At 41.0% G+C, this 21,707-nt stretch overlaps 2 long non-coding RNA genes across 3 annotated transcripts; one reads left to right on the top strand and one right to left on the bottom strand.

The window, feature by feature from the left end:
• Positions 1–8,205: 8,205 nt before the first annotated feature.
• On the top strand, positions 8,206–10,869 carry LOC146657525 (uncharacterized). The gene is made up of 3 exons (XR_014914070.1): positions 8,206–8,255; positions 8,361–8,473; positions 10,786–10,869. It is a non-coding gene; the product is annotated as an uncharacterized LOC146657525 (long non-coding RNA).
• Positions 10,870–11,483: 614 nt separating this feature from the next.
• LOC146657524 (uncharacterized) lies at positions 11,484–13,957 on the bottom strand. Of its 2 annotated transcripts, none has more exons than XR_014914068.1 (5): positions 13,899–13,957; positions 13,681–13,793; positions 11,954–12,048; positions 11,785–11,843; positions 11,484–11,620 (listed from the first exon to the last, which is right to left on the bottom strand). It is a non-coding gene; the product is annotated as an uncharacterized LOC146657524 (long non-coding RNA). The 2 variants fall into 2 exon arrangements; XR_014914069.1 differs by having other exon boundaries at positions 11,494–11,620; positions 11,777–11,843.
• Positions 13,958–21,707: the final 7,750 nt, after the last annotated feature.

Raw genomic sequence — 21,707 nt, 5'->3', positions numbered from 1 at the left:
CGAAATGGCAGCCTCGCTTCTGTCAGTCTGCCCCAGGGCAGCTGTGGCTACAACCGTAGCTTGCCTCCACCAGTGTATGAATGCGAGAGTGAATGAATAGTGGCATTGTAAAGCGCTTTGGGTGCCTTGAAAAGCGCTATATATATATATATATATATATATATATATATATATAAGATCTCAGCCTGGGCGTTTACTGTCTTATGTAGTCTGGAAGATGAGTGGATGGTGGGGTGGGTGCAGTTTTCTCTCTGGTGGGGTTGGGTGGACTGTCCCGGGCTCTGTGGGGCCGGGGGGCGCTGCTGCACTGGGCCCCGGTCTGGATGGGCCTGGGCCCCCTTTCCCTGGCGGGTCGCGGAGTATGGGAGTGCCTACTGGGGTCAGCGGGGGAGCTGGCCCCAGGGAGGGGTTACCTGCCCCTCCCTTCCTTCCCTCCCCATCTCCAGCTGCCTCCCTCTTCCCGCTCCACCACAACCACCCACACATGCAGGGCCTTGGAGTAGGGGTATGTCACCAGGGTGCAGAGGAGGCTACCCCCCCCCCCCCCCCCCCTGTCCCCTTCTAGCTGCCTCTGCCTCAATTTTATCCCACAACTTAGACATTCACATTATTCACACTCTCATTACACATACATATAGGATCTTGGGGGTGGGCACAATCACGGAGTCCAAATTACCATCAGGGTGTACACCTCACCCCTGGCGTCGTTGCCCACCTCTCAATTTTAAATACACTTAGACATTGAGGGCTAGCAGGAGGGACTATGCGCTTACCTGCTGCTCCTTGGCAGGTAGCTCCATGCCCTCCTGGGTTTTAATTGCACCTTAGAACACACATGCATCAACACTACAATGAGCGGGTGGAGTGAGGTTTGGAGTCTTCTCCCACCCCCGTTCTCTGCGGCCTGCTGGAGCGGGAGGGCTAGGAGGAGTTGGCCGTCCGACTGCGGTCTGGGGTGTGGGGCCTCCCTGCTGCTACGGAGTCGGGGTGGTCTGCCTCTCCCCACCGCAGGGAAAAGGGTAACACCACCTTGGTCTGGGTGCAGTTTCCCCCTCCAGGGGCAAGGGTACCTAGACCCGGTTTGTAGAGTACGCTTGGGGAGTGTGATCGTGTGTACAGCGTCTCTTTATGTCTGTCTCCACGTTGGTTGAGTGTGGAGTGAGTGCATATGAGAGCATTGGGGGGGGGGGAATGGATGTTTGTGTCTGTGTGTGCCTGTATGTCTGTGTCTATATGTCAGGTTGGGTATCAGACGCCACCTCTCTGGGGACACCTCAGGCCCACCACCACTTCCCCTGCCAGTGGCGGACTCCCTCAGGTGTCGGTGCGTTGGTGGTTCTTTGTGTCTGGGGGTGGGCGTCCAGGTACACACCGGCTCACTCCTTGGCGGTCGCTTATCGGGGCCTGGAGCCTAGGGCTCGCTTGGGCCCCTTCGGAGGTTGGGTGCCCCCGGCCTCTCGGCCTGGGGCTCGGTCACTCAGGCACAGCTGGGGGCCGGCGGAGCTCATGGGCGCGTCACTGCAACTCCCCCTGGCTTCTGCTCCGCGGCTGCTGAGTGAGCCCTCATCTGGGACTCTCCTCAGCTCTTACTGGAACAGTGGCGCGGCTGCCCCTCTGTTGGTCTTCCTTGGTCTCTTGTGTTCTGGGGGCCTCTGGATGTCTGGAGTTTTGATCTCCTCCATACCCGCTTCACAACCCGGAGGACGGGGCTGTGGCCCCCCCACACACTCCCTAGCAGATCATTACATGGAGAAACCTTTGGAATGCAAGCGCGCGGATCCACACAGGTATGCACACGGGTGTTCACTGCTCGTAGACCCAAATTACACCTTTCTTGGCTGCTACTTCGAAGCACATCTGTCCTGCGTGCTGCACAACAACATTGAATATTTAGTATTTACTGCTGTTTACACTTAGCTAGATTAATGCGATGGTGTTGTGTTTAGTATGTTGCTTTGTTTTTTTTTTCTGCTTGTTTTCTATTCTTCTCTCAACAGGTGATCCAGGAGATTTTTATTTTTTTTCTCCCCCCCTTTCTCACTGTCCCTCTCCCCTTCTGTTTTTCCTTTCCTTCCTCTTTCTTTCTCCCTTTCCTATCCCTCATTCATGTCTGTCCCGTCTGTAACATCTGAAAATAAAATATAATAAATAATAAAAACAAAGATCGACCAAATGGACCAATACGGCAATGCCACGATGATCCATTTGGCAAAGTAAATCCATTGGGTATCCTTGTTGGTCTTCAGACAACAATTCTGATGGCTAAAGAACCAAATGGGACAGGCAAAAAAAAAAAAAAAAAAAGCGCTATATAAATCCAATCCATTATTATTATTATTATTATTATTATTATTATTATTACCCAACCCGATATCACGGCCAAGTGTGTAATAGACACATTGGTCCACTGTGACCACTGGAAATGGACACACATGCAGAAATTGTATCATCAGAAAGGGGACATGATTTAGTTAAAGCCAAGAAGTCAGTAGTTAGCAAAAAAGGTATGAATTACATCGCCAGAAACACTTAAGTTAATCTGCACATATAATTGTGGTAAAAATGTCTGTTTAAACATTTTCCCATGATTACTTTCAAATTGTATTGAATTAAAATATTGTCGTCTGCTGTTACTGCAGCTTACTGCAACTTCTGCATGCGTGTCCATTTCACACTCTGGAGAGGCAAAGCGTGAAATGGACACTTTGGATGGGCGTGTCTATTACACGTTTTACTGTGATAGTGGGTTGCATTACCATTTACACTGTAGGGTTGTAGCTACTGGAGGATTCAGTGACAGGAAAACATGAAGACCGTAGAAAAAAATGTAGCTTGTAATATAAAATGGTTTGTTTGGATCAATGTGACAAGGATGCAGAGACAAAAGGTACTTTTTTTTTTCTTATATAGCACTCACAAATTTTAACTATGATAAGCAAGAAATCAAGCTCATAGGGTGCTTTAATTCAGAGGCATGTCAGGAATCCATTGACAACTTGTCATAAAAAAAAGTTTACATCGTGCAGCACATGTTCCAAAAGCTGCTTGCCCAAAAACATGTTGACATTACATGAAAACTGATGAGAAGAATATTAGACTGTGTCCAATCAAAGCACCCAGTTTAGGTCTAAAGGAGAATAAAACGCAAAAGAAGAAACTGTGTGTAAAGCTGTGGGTGTACACAGTTTTTGTGCTGGGCACTACTGATTTACTATTTACTGCAATGGTCTCTATTATGCACATCACAACAACCCTCACCCCTCATAAAATCATAGAACAACGTAATAATTAAAACTCTCCTCCAAGACAAAGGAATGAGTATGTAATGTGAGCAAGTAATGATGACTGCTGATATTCTGTGAAAAAATAATCCACACAATAGGCTATTGCTCATCTACAGATATTGATCACTGACAGACACCTCAAATCTTTATATTCACTTTTGTTCTTTTCTTACCAGATCCCTGTTTTTGGCAAAATAACTATGCTATTTGACAAACGGCACAATGTGCTATGTGTCACTTTTTTGTGCAGTCACAAGTCAGCCTCTATCGCAATTAAAATGTTATGCTTGGGGTGTTAAACAGATGATTGGTCAGAAATTGTCTGGAGGGGTTTCAAGAGGAGAGGGAAGTTTTAATTATGTTCTGACATTTCATCAAACTCAGTGAAATATTTGTCCAAAGTGTCCTCAGGACAATCCAGAAGTTTTCAACATCCATGATGATTTTTAACTCCACAGCTGAAGACTGTGTAGAATACCAAGTTTCATCCCAGTAGTCTGTCCATAACATCCTAAACATTTATTTTGGTTGCTTTTATGGCATCCTGCGAAAGATTTAATGTCTACATCAACTGATGTTTGGACTTTAATGGGTTAGAAAGAAGGACCTCTGTGCCTCTCCTGTTGGTGCTTAGAGTAAAAATACAATCTTCACTTCCATCATTAAGTCTGTTGGTTTCTTGTCAGTTAGATGTGTCTACTAGCTGAAGAATATGTACTTTTTAAACCCAAAACTACTGTTGAGTCTTATTTTTTGGTGCTACATGAAAGTAACAACAAAAAGAAGAATGAATATATTGCTGCTACCCAGTACAATGGAAATCAAAAAAATACAGCAGTGTATGTCTCCAATGCCTCCAAGCACAACAGAAGAAAACAGTTAAGTCAAGTCATAAAAGGGAAATGAATGTGTGGCACGTTTTTGACCTGGTCAGGACAAGGCCCCATCATATAAAATTCTGTGAATTTTGTTATACCCCCTATTGTGCCAAATGCTTAACAGCCACTATTCTGCAGCTTTGTGCCTGCTTAAAAATGGAGCCCTCCGTTTATGTGTTTATGAGAGGGAATTTGTCAGGTTAGTAGTTGCAGTATTGTTGGCAGATCCATCCATATATATAAATATATATATATATAAATATATATATATATATATATATATATGCGAGTGTGTGCGTGTGGCTTTGGGGACAAATTTGAGTGCATGTATGGATGGCAGATAGAATTTAGACCAGTCTGACACATGATTTATAGGAGCAATTTTACCCAGCTGTCATTGCACTTTATTCAGTTTGACATGATGTTTGTGCAGTGTGTGTGTGTGTGTGTGTGTGTGTGTGTGTGTGTGTGTGTGTGTGTGTGTGCACGAGCATGCGACCGTGCCAGAGTGCATGCGTGGACACGCGTGTGTGTTTCCGTGCATGCATGTCACCTAAGCGAGCTAGCAGAAAAGTGATGTGAGCAGAAGAACATTTACTAAACTGATCACTGCTTTATTTTAATGGACAGAAACGACTTGTGTCACGTAGAGCAGATCTCTATTAAATCATACATCACACTTTATCCATTTTTCTTCCACACTGTGTAACCATTCTTGTCATGAAAATCTCATTCACCTCACTTAATGTGGTGCTGTTACGTACAATTTCAATTCTCATCACCCGTTTTTGCTTTCTCGCTAACTGTTAATGACCGTGAATAGACAGAGCCTGGAGACAGCAAAGTAAATTAGTAGGATAAATTAAATAAGGTCATTTATTAAATCATAAATACTTGCTGGTTACACATGTTTCCATAAAAATATAAAGTTGCAACTGTTTTGTAAATATATTTGGAGAAATAAAAATGTAGTAATTCTAATGTAGAAATGTAAGTGCAACAAAGCTTCTGCAAAAGAGATGTCAATGTAAGGGAAAAATAACAAGAATAAAGTAAAAGACACATTTCCTTATTGTAAAAGACAAAGAGATTAATGAGGTGCTGCCTCACTTTCACCATTTTTAACATGAGAACCTTTGAAGGTGAAGCATTACTGCATGTTGTGTTCCTTCTTTACTGAACTGATCATGTCTTAAGCTTACTCTCAAACAAGAACCAGATACTAATGCTTTTGCTGAATATATAAATACCTTTGAATTATTGAATCATATATTACCGTTGGCATATACTCAACTGTTTCTCATCTTTGAGACATTCTCTGATGAGGAAGGAAATCATCTTATTTTGTATTCACATTACATATGTAGGCAGTATTTAACTATAATAGACCAACTCTAGGCCTGTCTGTTTCTTTCTTTCTGTGCAAACTCTTCCTGCACAATCAAGAGTTGTGCAACCAAATGGCACAGGCAGACATCTTATCCGGTTGTTAAGAGATGGCGTATGAACCCTGCTTCCAGGTCCAAACTACTCTGTGTTTATTAAGGCTGCTTTGCTTTTAACATGTTTTAATGCTTTGTATCTTGTTCTGTTTAATCTGAACAAGCCCCTAAAAACAGTCAGTGATCACTATCGGCCTCTATCGGTTTTTATTACCACTATTCATCAGCAGCATGTTTTAAAGCTCAGTTTTAAAACCTTATGATGTAACTACAGCCCAGACCATGCAGCAGTAAATTAATGACTAGCCTCATATTTTGGATGGATTATCTCAGTTGTTCTCCTGACTGAAGTTTGGTCCATTTACAGCATCCTGCCATGCAATTGCATTTGTCCCCAACCATCGGGAACACTTGTGTTAACTTTTATTGAGTGGAAAAACGTTAGCATTCCTCTTCCAGCTTCACTGTGCAAACGTGTTTATATTATGCTAACCATAGCTGTGTAGCTAGCCACATTGTTATATACTAGCTAGTCCAACTTCAGTGACCCTACAAACATTACTACTGATTAGTTTTCTGTCTTCATTTATGCAGGAAGTGTTGGCAGAGCTGTACGTTAAACTCAATTGTTACCCCTGGTAGAGCAGCCACACTGATCATTTTTTTTAAAGATGAAAGAATTTAGACAGTTTGTAACTCTCGGTAATGCCACAGTGTTTGTTTGACTCTGGGACCTGAAGCGGAGTTTGGACCTGGACTTACATTACGTCGGACTTAAAGACCGGATACCCCCTAAAGGTTTATATCTATATTAGATATTGTGTTGTCATCATGTTGCCTAGCAACCACCAAGGGCTAAAATGATACGTTTTAAACATTTATGCACCTATAGCACCTTAACAAAAAAACATTATATAATGTTCAATACATGGCAATAACATCTAATTTATGCTGATACAACTTTGGTAATAAAAGATATATTATAACATCATCAGGTTGCCTGGCAACCACCTACCAAAAGACTAACAAGAGACATTTTTGGCAATTATGAACCTACAACAATATATGAAAGCCATGTATCATTTTCATCCCTTGGCAACAATACTGTAAAATGCACACATATTAGTATGTAGAAATGTCACGGCACTCTTAGTGTTACACAACAGTGCTGTGACACTCCTGACTGTCACAGCACTCAGGAAATTGTGCAGTCGTTATCACTTAGGTAAAAAGCAAACATTTATTAGTGCAAAATATGTGTTGTTTCACAGAATAACTGAGTTGTTCCACCTCACCATTTTCCACTGTATTCTAAAATTTACAGTTTGTAACAAACTAAATTAATCCTGTTAATAAAGTACTCTGATTCTGATGATTCCAGTACTGACTAAGTAGATTATCTAAATAATAAGAATACACTTTTTTTTCCTGTTAAGACTTATGTACACTGCATTTTGACCTGCACTTTCTGGTTTGTACACAGATGCTCTTACATCCACTCTGCACAATATTCACAGTTTTTCTGAAGTTACTCCTTCTTTTTCTTGGTAGTTTGCTTTGAACGTTGTCATGGTGAAATATAAACCTTCACCTGAGATGCTCCACAGGGAAGTATTCACCACAATAGGAGTATTCACTTATATTGTACTTCTAGGTGCTGACTAATATTAGCCTTGTTCACTTCTTTAAGACAATGACTGTATGAGATGGCAGCAGTGCTTGATCATCGAGTTGTGTAAGATTGTATTTTGCACTGTCTTTAAAGACAGAGTGATGAAGAATAATCTACAGTTCGGACAGAAAAGAGAAATAAAACAATAAACAACATAAAATAATAAATAAAAAACATTAGCATCAGCTATCAGCCAGACTCTTCTATTGCACAGTAGTGGCTCAGAATATCAAGACAGTGCATCTCTATGCTTTATATTTAACACTGAAAATTCAACCCTATAGGTGCAACCTTTATCCAATAAAACTGAATACACGTGTCACCAGTGCAACAAAAGTCTGAACCTGAACAAGTAAAAACTAGACAAACATAAAGATCAAAGGGTACAAGAGTCTTAGTGAGCTTTTGAACATAAGCTGAAACATTTGGAGCAGTGTTGAGGATGCTCCAATGAGATACAATGCTAACAATTTAAATAAATAAATGGAACTAGAGATGTGGAGCTTGTTCGTTTTGTATGTAAGAACTATGGAAGAAATATAGTATCATCAGAATTCAAGTATTTTTAGACATTGAATTTATGACACTGAATTTTTATCCTCCAAATTTCCCTGCAAAAATATTCACCTGCAAAAATTCACCTGCAAAAATTCACCTGCAAAAAATTCACCTGCAAAAAATTCACCTGAAAAAAATTCACCTGAAAAAAATTCACCTGCAAAAAATTCACCTGCAAAAAATTCACCTGCAAAAATTCACCTGAAAAAAATTCACCTGCAAAAAATTCACCTGGAAAAAAATTCACCTGCAAAAATTCACCTGCAAAAATTCAACTGCAAAAGTGATGAACTTTAATGACCCAAGCCAGAGCAATCAGCACCAGATCGAGTCGAGTGGCTCTCAGTCAATTAAATTATGCTGTTTGATCACATGACACCGTTAGCCAGCAGTGTGTCTCCTAAAAGAGAGCTGTTTAAAGGTGAGTGATTAAGTTTTTCTCCTAAATAGAGATCATTACAGAACGCCTAGTCCTACTTAAAATCCCATTTATTATTATTATTTTTTATCATCTACTCGAACTAAGGAAAACGTTTGACTAACTCAAAGACAATTTCCACGCCTCCCCTGCCTGACTGCAGAGGCAGTTTTGAATTTAGGAGCGCCAAGATGGCAGCGGCAAACCCTGGCGGCTCTCCGGTGAGTATATATATTTTTTTATCTTCAAGTTTGTCTTTTGAAACCTTAATTTTATTTAAATCCGTTGCTCACGTATAAAGTACACAGACGGGGTCTTTGCTCAACTCGTCTGAGGCGTGTCTCACTAAGCGCTACATGCTAGCATCCTGCTAACCGAGCTACCCTTTACATGCTGTGCTTTAGAAAATGGGATACTCGTTAAAAAAAATACTCCGCAGATATTGATAGATAGACGAACACTGCAAATATAATGTTGGAAACGAGAACGGCCTTTGGTGAAGGGGTAAAATACACCATGAATAGAGCCATAGAGTGAATGGCTGCCATGGTTGCAGAACAGCCTGATTTAATGACAAGAATGGGGAAGAGTGAGGTGAAGTGAACCAAAGCCACAAAACACGGTCAGACAAGGCGGCAAAAGGGCAGTGATCTGTCCGTCAGTATGAAGTTGGTGTGTGCTTTGGTGAACAAAAACTCCAGACCGGTAGCAGGAAGATGGGAGACTCGTGTTTCACTGGAATAGTGGTGAATTAAAACATCCTTTGTTGGGGACATTTCGGTGTAAATGCATCCATACAGGCAAGACAGAGGCAGACTAGACAGTGAAGAAAACAAGGCAAACATTAGAAATATAAAAACGGAAATATAGGATGAGTCGGGGATGAGTTCCTGCCCCAAGTGGAGGAGTTCAAGTATCTCGGGGTCTTGTTCGCGAGTGATGGGAGAAGGGAGCCGGAGATCGACAGACGGATTGGGGCTGCAGCTGCAGTAATGCGGACGCTGCACCGGTCCGTCGTGGTGAAGAGGGAGCTGAGTGTAAAAGTGAAGCTCTCAATTTACCGGTCGATCTACGTCCCTACCCTCACCTATGGCCACGAGCTGTGGGTAGTGACCAAAAGAACGAGATCGCGGATACAAGCGGCAGAAATGAGCTTCCTCCGAAGGGTGGCTGGCCTCTCCCTTAGAGATAGGGTGAGAAGGTCGGCCATCCGGGAGGGGCTCAGAGTAGAGCAGCTGCTGCTCCACATCGAAAGGAGCCAGCTGAGGTGGTTCGGGCATCTGACAAGGATGCCCCCTGGGCGCCTCCTGGGTGAGGTGTTCCAGGCATGTCCCACCGGGAGGAGGCCCCGGGGCAGACCCAGGACACGCTGGAGAGATTATATCTCTCGGCTGGCCTGGGAACGCCTTGGTATTCCCCCGGATAAGCTGGAGGAGGTGGCTGGGCAGAGGGAGGTCTGGGCCCCCGCGACCCGGCCTCGGATAAAGCGGATGAAGATGGATGGATGGAAATATAGGATTAATATAACATACAATTAGGGAAAATGTAAGGAACACAATGTAAATGATATTGTAAAGTCATTAAAACAGCATACTCTGATTAAAAGAAACACATAATTGGGTAGGATAATAATAATAATAATAATAATAACAATAATAATAATTAAAAAAACTAAAAAAAAAACATGTACAAGATGGGTATGTATACTTGTAGCCAGAATTTAACAACTATAAAGTTGTAGCATGTCAGTACCTTACCCCATCCATTATATCCACACTTTCAGAAAAGGATATGGTCAATATCTTTACAAATACTATCTAAACTTAAACGGGATATTCCCTCTGCTTCTTCTGCTTCTCGTATACACCCTCAGGGTTTGTGATCAGCCAGCGGCTGATATGATCATTAATCCTGTAAAATAATATTCTTTCGGTTTATGAATCTGTTTGCATGGATTTCTTAATCTGTTTCCACTGTTAGCAGAAGTTGTGCATGCAGTTTTGGTGTGCTGCTCTCCAAGACTACAAGCTGCGTTAAAGTTGGAAGTAACTGGCCGATGTTCCACTGTTGAAGATCAGCTGTGCCCATTTGTTGCACATTGTGGGTATGGAGAAGTTGAGGCTCTTGCAGGCTACCCACAATTTCCCCAAACTGAGCGATTATACATCTTGCTTCCATATTTGTATCTTGTGTCACTAAAAATGCATTTTATTTTAATTTTATACATTGATTAATGACCTGCAGAATCTCCTTATCATATTAAGTGATTCATAATTGTCACTTTATGCTTTCTCCATCTTGAAAGTGATTACATCCTTTAGGTTCATTTTCTGCAGGCAGGTTTCTGACAGAACAGGCAGATTTAGAATATAACATGCAGCGTTCTATAGATGGACACATAAAGAAATGAAAAATTACATGTATGTGCTAACTTTCTAAACACTGTTACATTAATGATTAAGTAGATAAAACATTTATGTCAGCCTTGGCTCATAGTTCATTTAAAGACAAGAACTTTGTGTGTGTGTTTCAGGTACTGCACTCTCAAAGACTGAATGAACCAGCATTGCAGCCATGGGTCACCGTGAGCATCACAGGGAAGGTTGAAGCCGCCCACTGCAGCTGTAAGGCCGGAGTCACGGAGACCTGCACCCACGTCACTGCTCTTCTGTTTAATGTAGAAGCAACAGTGTTGATCTGTGGCACAAGGACTGTTACAGGTGAACCTGCATACTGGGTTTTGCTGGGTAATGTGACCAAGATACAGTCAGAGGTTGGCCATAAGATAGACTTCTCCTCTTCAGCTGCCCAAAAAAGGCTCTTGATCAAAACATAAACAGACCATCTGTAGTGACAGGTAAAAGGAGCCGTCCTCAAAAAAGAAATCCCACCTGCTACTGTGGAGGAGTTGTCACTGCTATAATGCCATCATGTTTTATCTAGGGGTCTAGATTTATGCCTATAGTGCACTGCCATGTAAATAATTTGCATTTACTGAATGAGTATCACTGTTCAAAAATTGAATAAAGAAACAAACTAATTTTTGCCTTTTTTTATTAAAACCACTTTATAGAACATCACATCAGTTACAATGTAGAATCCATGTCACTGGAGCATTTTGATTCAATAAACAGTAAAAAGGTGAGCTGTGAAGACCAAGGACAAGTGCAGTTCACAGGTTTTTTATCCAAGGAATCCCAGAAGATTGCATGGTGTCATTGCCCAGCAGTTGTTCGCAGGACATATGGACTCAACCTCAACAATCCCTCACACTGAGCAGCATGAAGTGACAGTGCAGAGGAAAAACTCCCCTTTAACAAGAAGAAACCTCCAGCAGAACCAGAACCCGGTTCAGTACCAGCAGCCATCTGGGTTTGGAGGAGAGAGACAGACACAGAACTACCAAAAGTATATTTTTTTTATGTGATTGACTGTTGTTGTAATTCAAGCCCTGAGTGTAGAGCAGGTAAGATATAAAGTTGCATCCTAAATTCCATGCTCATGCAGAGTGTTTAGTTTATGACTTTTTCACCTGGTCATTGAACAGATGGTCTTTTAGGGTTGACCAAGCTGGTACCTTGACTCTGTTCTCTGCAAGATGTTGCAAAAAACAAAATCATATGGAGACAATATTGGACACAAAAAATATATAACAATTTAGTTAAATGTAGCATTAACTCATAAGTCTTGCTAAAGTAAACCTTGTATTCTGATTCATCACAGCAGCAGTTCAGTTGGATGATGTCAGCAACTGCAGCAAGTGTCTTGCTGACTGAATAATTTCATCTTGCATAATCTGAAACAAACACATAAAGACAGAAACAATTTATAAATTAACGTTCGATAAAATCTAAGAATTAATCATTTATTAGATACCAATATGAATATGTCTACCATAAAACTTGTGTGGAGCGAAGTTACATTCAATCAAGATGGTCTGGCATGCTACAACTTTATAGTATTCTGGCTACAAGTATACATACCCATCTTGTACATGTTTTTTTAACATTATTATTGTTATTATCCTACCCAATTATGCGTTTCTTTTAATCAGAGTATGCCGTTTTAATGACTTTACAATATCATTTACATTGTGTTCCTTACATTTTCCCTAATTGTATGTTATATTAATCCTATATTTCCATCCATCCATCTTCATCCGCTTTATCCGAGGCCGGGTCGCGGGGGCCCAGACCTCCCTCTGCCCAGCCACCTCCTCCAGCTTATCCGGGGGAATACCAAGGCGTTCCCAGGCCAGCCGAGAGATATAATCTCTCCAGCGTGTCCTGGGTCTGCCCCGGGGCCTCCTCCCGGTGGGACATGCCTGGAACACCTCACCCAGGAGGCGCCCAGGGGGCATCCTTGTCAGATGCCCGAACCACCTCAGCTGGCTCCTTTCGATGTGGAGCAGCAGCTGCTCTACTCTGAGCCCCTCCCGGATGGCCGACCTTCTCACCCTATCTCTAAGGGAGAGGCCAGCCACCCTTTGGAGGAAGCTCATTTCTGCCGCTTGTATCCGCGATCTCGTTCTTTTGGTCACTACCCACAGCTCGTGGCCATAGGTGAGGGTAGGGACGTAGATCGACCGGTAAATTGAGAGCTTCACTTTTACACTCAGCTCCCTCTTCACCACGACGGACCGGTGCAGCGTCCGCATTACTGCAGCTGCAGCCCCAATCCGTCTGTCGATCTCCGGCTCCCTTCTCCCATCACTCGCGAACAAGACCCCGAGATACTTGAACTCCTCCACTTGGGGCAGGAACTCATCCCCGACTCATCCTATATTTCCGTTTTTATATTTCTAATGTTTGCCTTGTTTTCTTCACTGTCTAGTCTGCCTCTGTCTTGCCTGTATGGATGCATTTACACCGAAATGTCCCCAACAAAGGATGTTTTAATTCACCACTATTCCAGTGAAACACGAGTCTCCCATCTTCCTGCTACCGGTCTGGAGTTTTTGTTCACCAAAGCACACACCAACTTCATACTGACGGACAGATCACTGCCCTTTTGCCGCCTTGTCTGACCGTGTTTTGTGGCTTTGGTTCACTTCACCTCACTCTTCCCCATTCTTGTCATTAAATCAGGCTGTTCTGCAACCATGGCAGCCATTCACTCTATGGCTCTATTCATGGTGTATTTTACCCCTTCACCAAAGGCCGTTCTCGTTTCCAACATTATATTTGCAGTGTTCGTCTATCTATCAATATCTGCGGAGTATTTTTTTTAACGAGTATCCCATTTTCTAAAGCACAGCATGTAAAGGGTAGCTCGGTTAGCAGGATGCTAGCATGTAGCGCTTAGTGAGACACGCCTCAGACGAGTTGAGCAAAGACCCCGTCTGTGTACTTTATACGTGAGCAACGGATTTAAATAAAATTAAGGTTTCAAAAGACAAACTTGAAGATAAAAAAATATATATACTCACCGGAGAGCCGCCAGGGTTTGCCGCTGCCATCTTGGCGCTCCTAAATTCAAAACTGCCTCTGCAGTCAGGCAGGGGAGGCGTGGAAATTGTCTTTGAGTTAGTCAAACGTTTTCCTTAGTTCGAGTAGATGATAAAAAATTATAATAATAAATGGGATTTTAAGTAGGACTAGGCGTTCTGTAATGATCTCTATTTAGGAGAAAAACTTAATCACTCACCTTTAAACAGCTCTCTTTTAGGAGACACACTGCTGGCTAACGGTGTCATGTGATCAAACAGCGTAATTTAATTGACTGAGAGCCACTCGACTCGGTCTGGTGCTGATTGCTCTGGCTTGGGTCATTAAAGTTCATCACTTTTGCAGTTGAATTTTTGCAGGTGAATTTTTGCAGGTGAATTTTTGCAGGTGAATTTTTTTCAGGTGAATTTTTGCAGGTGAATTTTTTGCAGGTGAATTTTTGCAGGTGAATTTTTGCAGGTGAATATTTTTGCAGGGAAATTTGGAGGATAAAAATTCAGTGTCATAAATTCAATGTCTAAAAATACTTGAATTCTGATGATACTATATTTCTTCCATAAAGAACGGGCAAATAAATGTCATCTTATTTTCTTTCAACCACTGGAGATTGTCATGGTTGCCTAGTTTGAATATTCCTTTGTACTAATCCCCATGGCCAAGGCTGGACTGGGACAAAAAATCGGCCCGGGCATTTTGACTAGAGACCGGCCCACCAGGATAAATGTGACGTCATTCAGGGGTAAAACCGCAAAGGATTCTGGGAATTTGTGGCAAGCAGTAGTAGCGCACGCAGGCTTTCAATTGAACTCAGTTACACAGCGATAAAAAGAAACCCAAAAAATGGCAAGAAGCTCTTGTATTATTAACTGCAATAGCCGGTCGCATGACAGCCACGGGAAGCCGACGGGTAAAGAGATCGTTTTTTTTTTTTTTATCGGATTATGTCGTTGAAGAGAAATTTTTTAAGCCATGTTTCCGAAGTAAGAGCCGACGGATGGTCTGGATATACCAAATATAACGTCTCAGAACACTGCAGCTCACATGTTAGTCTGCTCCAAGCATTCCCACAAAGGTCAGAGTTTTGTAGTAGTTAATACGTCATTTTTCTTAACATAATTGGTGATATAGGTTACAAGCAAGTCTGGCGCTGAACAGAAATTGTGGCGCTATGCTCCTTTATTTATTGTGTTTATTGTGCATAAATAGTGAATTGTCCTGACACAATATTGCGTTTCGCTTCTGTTATTATGGTACATTGACAAAAACATATACTTTTATTCACAGGATAAAACAGTTGTTTTGTATCACTAATTGCCCAGTGCGATTACAGCATACAATATTATTGTCACTGCTACATTTCTGTAGCGCTACCAGAAATTATTTCCACTACTAATTAATTACCGTTGAGCTCAAAGGTTATATTAATAAACGGTTAACGAATGTGTATCTATGACGACGATTTGTGAGACTGGTAAACTTACCTTTGTTCGTACGATGGTCTTTACTTTCTACACGGTGCATTTTAAGGTCCTGCACCCATCCGGCGGTAAACTGTACCTGGGCTTGTTGCAGTGACCTGAAGTTACTAAACTTCACAAGTGTATGCACTCACTCCAAGAACCGTATAATTATAAATCTGAGCATGGTGAAAGTTGGGCAGCACGCTGACGTCTTTTGTCCACTCATAAGGGTCTGACCCTTTCACTCCTTTGATTTTTTTTCCTCGTATCTTTTCTTTGTCTTTTCGTCGAGTCTGTCTTTGTACGGACCGGCATTGTTCTCCTTTTGTTTTGTACATTCCTTTTTTGTGCGGCAAAGAAAAACAAGAAGGCATTGGAACCGGAGAATGAACGTTTTGCGGTGCTGCAAATGCTTGCATTTGATGCGGTACTTGGATTGTTTTGCCACGAGTTCCCGGCATGCAATGCGCGAAAGTCACGTGATTGCTAAACAAGGGGGAGGGTGCATCCGGCCTCCTCGGCTGTAATTGGTCCAGCCCAGAGTCGATCATGACCAATTGGCCAATCCAACACCTTTCATTATATATACCTTTCCTAAAGAAAAAAAAATCCATCGGCCCATAAAAACAAAAAATCGCCAGCGGCCCACCGGGCAAATGCCCGGTACGCCCGATGGCCAGTCCAGCTATGCCCATGGCCTTGTCATAACAGTCTTTTCATTTACAGAGAAACCCAAACACATCCAGTGAGCAGCAGTTCTTTAGACTGACTATCTTATTGGCGTGGAAGGTCAGATGAGAAGGTTCAGGCTGGTTTAGAATTACTTCGATAGCTATTCTTTATAACTGTGTTGACCATAAGAGCATCTTAGACTGAACAAAGTGCTGAATCTAAATTTTAGCTGAGGCATTCAGATGGCAGGCTCGTTTGGTGTCAGGAGCTTAAATAATAATAATAATGATAAGTCTAGGCTGGTGGTAGTGCAGTGTCACTAAGAATGTTTTCTTAGTGAACACTGGGCCATTTTTCAGTAACAATCAGAACACTGAAGCCTAGATGACACCTTTCTTCTATCTTCTATTGGCTACGTCAAGCATAAGGACACACAATGTCTCAAAGCAAAAGTTATTCAATACAGTTTAAACTTCACTAGCAGAACTGCTGTATATTTGTCATATTATGTTTCAAGTCACTGCGGCTGCACATAAAATCAGAATTGTAGCAGATTTTCACAAGTTATTTTTGTTCTGTGTCTACAGTACCGGATGGTCAGTCTTTATCCTGAAGTACAGTGAAGCTTTGACAAATCTTTGGCAAGAGCAAGGGCAACAATCCTCACAAGAGGTTTGAAAACCTTGAAAAAAGGTCTTTGTTTACTTGAGTGTTTCTCGGTTTCTGCCTCTTTCTACAGGCGGACAGACCCGACCAACACCCCACACATACAAACACACAAATGTGCACTGCTATAGGACAGTAATCTCTGTGAAGCCCAGCTGGTGAAACTGATGTGGCTGTAGGCAAGGACATAAACACAAGCCTAGCAAATGGTGATGGGCAAGAGGTCCCTTTGTGTGTGTGTGTGTGTGTGTGTGTGTGTGTGTGTGTGTGTGTGTGTGTGTGTGTGTGTGTGTGTGTGTGTGTGTGTGTTACTTGGGGTGTGTATGTCATGTGGTATACATTGCAGTTCTTTTTTTTTTTTTTGCAAATTATTTTAATTATTTGTTCAGTTTTACATTTTAAAAAGAACACAATGTTTCTCTAAACGAGATAGATAGATAGATAGATAGATAGATAGATAGATAGATAGATAGATAGATAGATAGGTATCTTTCTATCTATCTATCTATCTATCTATCTATCTTCAACCACTGCTAGAGACCACCCTGAGAGTCATTCCACCTTCATTCACTGTTTCTTTACAGCAATGATCATGGAGCATCATACAATATAATATCAGCACACATGAATTAAATTTATTTGTGCATTAAAACACGTTTGTGAACACTCCACCAATGAAAATCATAAATGCACATGAATCAGCAAAACAGCTACGTATATTTTTTATACAGGGCTATAAATAGAGTCACGGCATATTTGAGAAGTCCTAAAATAATTTTTAGGGCCTTGTGGTCCTTTTGACTGTTACTACCTCTCTCTCAGCACAGGAAGATTCATCCTGAAGACTCACTGCATTGACCTCGAGATGTATCCAGTTTTTCAAGATGTGCCCACTTTCTTTATTTAATGATCAAAACATTTTTTTCCCATTGGTCTGGTCTTTATTACAAGAAGAAAAATTTGGTGCAAATTTTGGTGCAAAATTTGGTTGAAATTTGGTGCATTTATTTGAGTGCTTTGCGTATTTATTGTTGTTTTTTAATCCATAGCTAAGATTTTTTTCTTAAGCTCTCTGTACATGTACACTCCTTTTCTCTGTGTGATTGGAGCATCCCCATGCAGCACAACAGAAGAGCCTGTGTACAAGAATAATAGTGAGGAAAGGACACAAACTGTGTGACATGTTATTGATTTTTCATAGTTTATTACAGATTAACATCATGAATTTATTGTGGTAATGAAATGCAAGGTTGCAAGGTAAAAGATAAGGCATAAATAAGAAATGTGTTTATATGTCTTTAATTGTGAAAAAACATAAATATGTTAAACATGTAAATAATACCACTAGCAAGCATCTTATAAAACGTAGTGAAAACATGCCTTGTGACACATGATACACAGTAAGATGAGCTTTACTGCAACCTGCTAATGTGTTCTAAAGCCAGATTTCTCTAAATGCATGTAACACAGAAAGTGAACAATGGTAACACATTTATGTATTGAGCAATACATTTCCTAAGCAGGACACTCAACTCATGCTAATATGCTGTTAGCTGACAGCTTCACTATATTGTTAGTAACCCCACAGTCTCCTTCTGTCCTATCTGAAAGACTTCAAAGTAATTTGTCATTAAGATTAGTGTCAGGTATCTTGGATTACTGAAATCACAATGAGAAAAAAAACAAGCTGAAATTAAATATTTACTCTATTTCTTCAAAATATACAAAGCAATTATTAAATAAGCATACAATTTTAAAAAACAAATTAGCCACAGCAGCGTGGTCTGACTTTGTAATGTAAGGTTACAATGGGTCACGAAAGCAGGTAAGGCTTGCTAACATTTGCAGTTAACACAAATCCTTGAATGTTTTACTTATATATATATATACACGCGCGCGCACACACACACGCACACACACACACACACACAAAGATTAAACTACATGGACTTCACTGTGGTTTAAATGCTTTTGTACATCAATGTAAATATTGAATATTAATTAGCAAAAATGAAAGCAGAGCTCTGTCTGTCTATGGACACAATTACCCACTAAACACTTCTGGGAACAAGATGAAGTATATATGAGCCAGGGGATGATGTCATATCCTGGACCGGTTGAGGGCTCTGGCCACTGCATACCTGTGTTACATTTGAGCGGGGTGGGGTTATTTTGTTTGTTTTTTGTTTTTTTCTAAACAGTCTTTTCTGTCCTGACGTGTCATTTCATAACGGTGTGCTTTGCCTGAATCAGCAGCAAACCATTCATGCGCATTTCAGAGCACAGCAGTACCATTGTTGCATTCACTGTGAAGGGCCCTTCTGGTACAATTCAAACAGTGTCTTGAGTGCAGTCAATCAACTCTAGCAGTCGATTTGGAGTCACAAAACGATGTAGATGTACTGTATCTATTTAAGCCCTTAGAATTTCACTCTATTTGGCTCCGGGTATCTGAACATATTGCTGTCTAGAATAAGATATTAAATGTTTACATTCCAGCATGCCTTGTCCAGAGCAGTACAATATACTTTATCATAGCTGAAATCAAAATATTTAAGTTTAATGTCAGCTGCATAGGGATCTTCAACTTTACCTTTACTTGATTAACTCTGAAAACTATTACACCCACAAAGAAGAGTCGTAGCGATGATGCATCAGTTATTTATTTGAATGATACTTAAAGTTCACCAGCAGCTGCTGTTTTCTGTAAGAATGTTTTGGTGAGATGCCTCAAGCCCTTAAATACTTCTCCGTTTTCAGACAGCTTCAAAGAAACAAATTAGTTAACAGAATGAGTCTTTCGATTTGAGGTCTTGCAGGCAAAATTAGGGAGCTGAACCAATATGTCTTTACTTCTGCCTCTGTGTGTGTGTGTGTGGGGGGGGGGGTTGGTGTATGTGTGTGCATGCACATGTCTGAGAATGGATGTGCCCTTTGAGCTCAGCTCTGCTGGTTGAGTGGACATTGTCCAGGATGATGAATTGAAAGTTCAGAAAAATATCTGTTAGAATTTAAAAGCCATCAAAGTAGAAAATTGGCAATATTGTCTACGGCAGAATCCTCCACGCCCTCCATTTATCATTTAGAGATAAAAGGTTAGCGCGGTAGCTATGGCCTGTTTGTGTGTGCATGTGTGAGGCGGGTTACATTGGAAGTGGACAGACATTTGCTCATATCAGGTTATTCTAGGGTAATTTTTTTGCCTTGGCGGTGTATGTGCATATACAGCCTACAGTGTGTTTGTGTGCTTCTAAATCAAAATGAAATGCACTGATGTGTCAGTCGGCACCAAAAACAGAAACATTGTGTTATTACTGATCACAGCGGGGACACTGAAAAGCATTTGTTCTCCCGTTAGCCTTAGTTTATTTTGGGGGAAATTTGTGTTCAGCCTACTCTGCATGCATGTCAGGCTGTTTATGCAGACTGGGGTTTTCTATAGTGTGGAGGTCTTAAAATTCTCGCTGAGTATGAGTGTAATTTGTAGGGAGTGGGATTTGTGTGTGAGTGGGGACACTGTTTGTGCGTGTACAATATGAGTACACAGCATTTCTGGCCCACTTCATTCAGCGACATAGTCTCACAGCAGGTGGTTCATTACACGGCCTGTAATTAGGTGGACTTGACTTTCTTCTGCTCCTGATTACAGATACATATTGGTTCCAGTGGAGCATGGAAACACAACTTTTTAATTATTTTTATTTCAGTAAATTATTTGGTGCTTTAGTCTACTGGGGTGCGTTTGTGAGTTGAGTCTGCAGTGTTGTGTTTTGTATGAGTCTACTGTGATTATAGTTCACTGAGCCAGAGGTGTGTCAAAATATTATTTTAAAGGTTTTCTGAAATTTGTATGCTAATGCAGATATATGCAGACTGCGCCTTTCTGTTCTGCTCCTTTTGTATTAAAGACAAAAGTATATGCTTCCGAATGCCCCTTTTTTTATTATATGGCTTATGATTAGATCATTTAGAAACTGATTTAAGACAAATATCCCTGCTTCTCACTGCTGAACTGTAAAGTGTTCTTCTGTGTCTGTGTTAACTTCCCACAAACAACAATATTAATTCTGTGTCAACTGTTATTAGCCTTAACAAGCTGTATATACTGTATTATTAAAGGCTCTGAAGAGTTTCTAAGTCTCATGTGGTTTAACATTAGTCAGAAAATGTTGACATGATAAATGTGTCTTGCAACAGCCAAAGTAAAGAAAAAAGAGGGGTTTCCTTTCAGTTCGTCCATGATTCAGATTTTTATTTGCCTTTTGCGCATAGGACCAGCAGTCCATGCACATTGGAATTTCAGGTGAAGTTACATTTTTGAGAGGTATAAAGACAAAGAAAAATAAAGCAGAGAATGCAGCAATCTACTAATAATACTTACTATATGAAAACACTGTCCAGAGAGAGTTATATTACACTCTGGAAAGAATCTAAATGACATTCCAGGTATTGCACACATAGTATTGCACATTTCGACATTTAGAATATTGTACCTAATGTCTGCTTCGCAAATCTGTTTCAGTAAGTATATTGGACACTAAACAGACAGTGATCCACATATATGCTTTTCCATGTTTCTCCGTGAAAAGCCAAGAAGAGTGAATTTAAATCATAACCGTTGATATAAAATTACTAAAATATTATGCATGCAGTAATGAACTAGTACATTTAAATGTGGCTTCTAACTGAAAATCCATCTGGCTCCTGAGTTTTCCAAATAAGTTAATATTTCTCTTGAGCATGACTTTCTCCCATCAGCTCTGATTTTTCCATGTGATGGGTTGAGGGGAATGAGGATGGTGATCAGGTAACCTTTCTCCTCTGGCAATCACAGTCACGAGGTGACTCACTAAGTGCCGCCTGACCTAGATACAGTTATAGGCAAGAGCAGCTGGAGATAGAACAGTGAAGCGGATTAAGGGTATTTTGTGGAGAAGCTACACAAACTAATTTAGTAATGTGTGTGTTTTACTAGTAAAAAACAGTGTTGGATATACTCGTACAAATTTCAAAAATACAAATAAAAATACAATGTGACCAGATCTAGCTGAACCCACACTTTTGATTTGTGGCTGGAATTGATTTAATCAGCAGTGAAACTGGAAGCGTTCAGCACCTTGGACAGCGACATCACCCACCAACACCCACACGCTCAGACTGTTTCTCTCTAAGGACAGAGTCCCTGGGACAATTGTTCTCTCTGCAATTAT

Source organism: Rhamphochromis longiceps, linkage group LG12, assembly GCF_057381845.1.
Source record: "Rhamphochromis longiceps isolate RC_006_pf linkage group LG12, R_longiceps_female_GT1.1, whole genome shotgun sequence".
Classification (NCBI taxonomy): domain Eukaryota; kingdom Metazoa; phylum Chordata; class Actinopteri; order Cichliformes; family Cichlidae; genus Rhamphochromis; species Rhamphochromis longiceps.
This window is presented reverse-complemented; position numbering and strand designations above follow the sequence as displayed.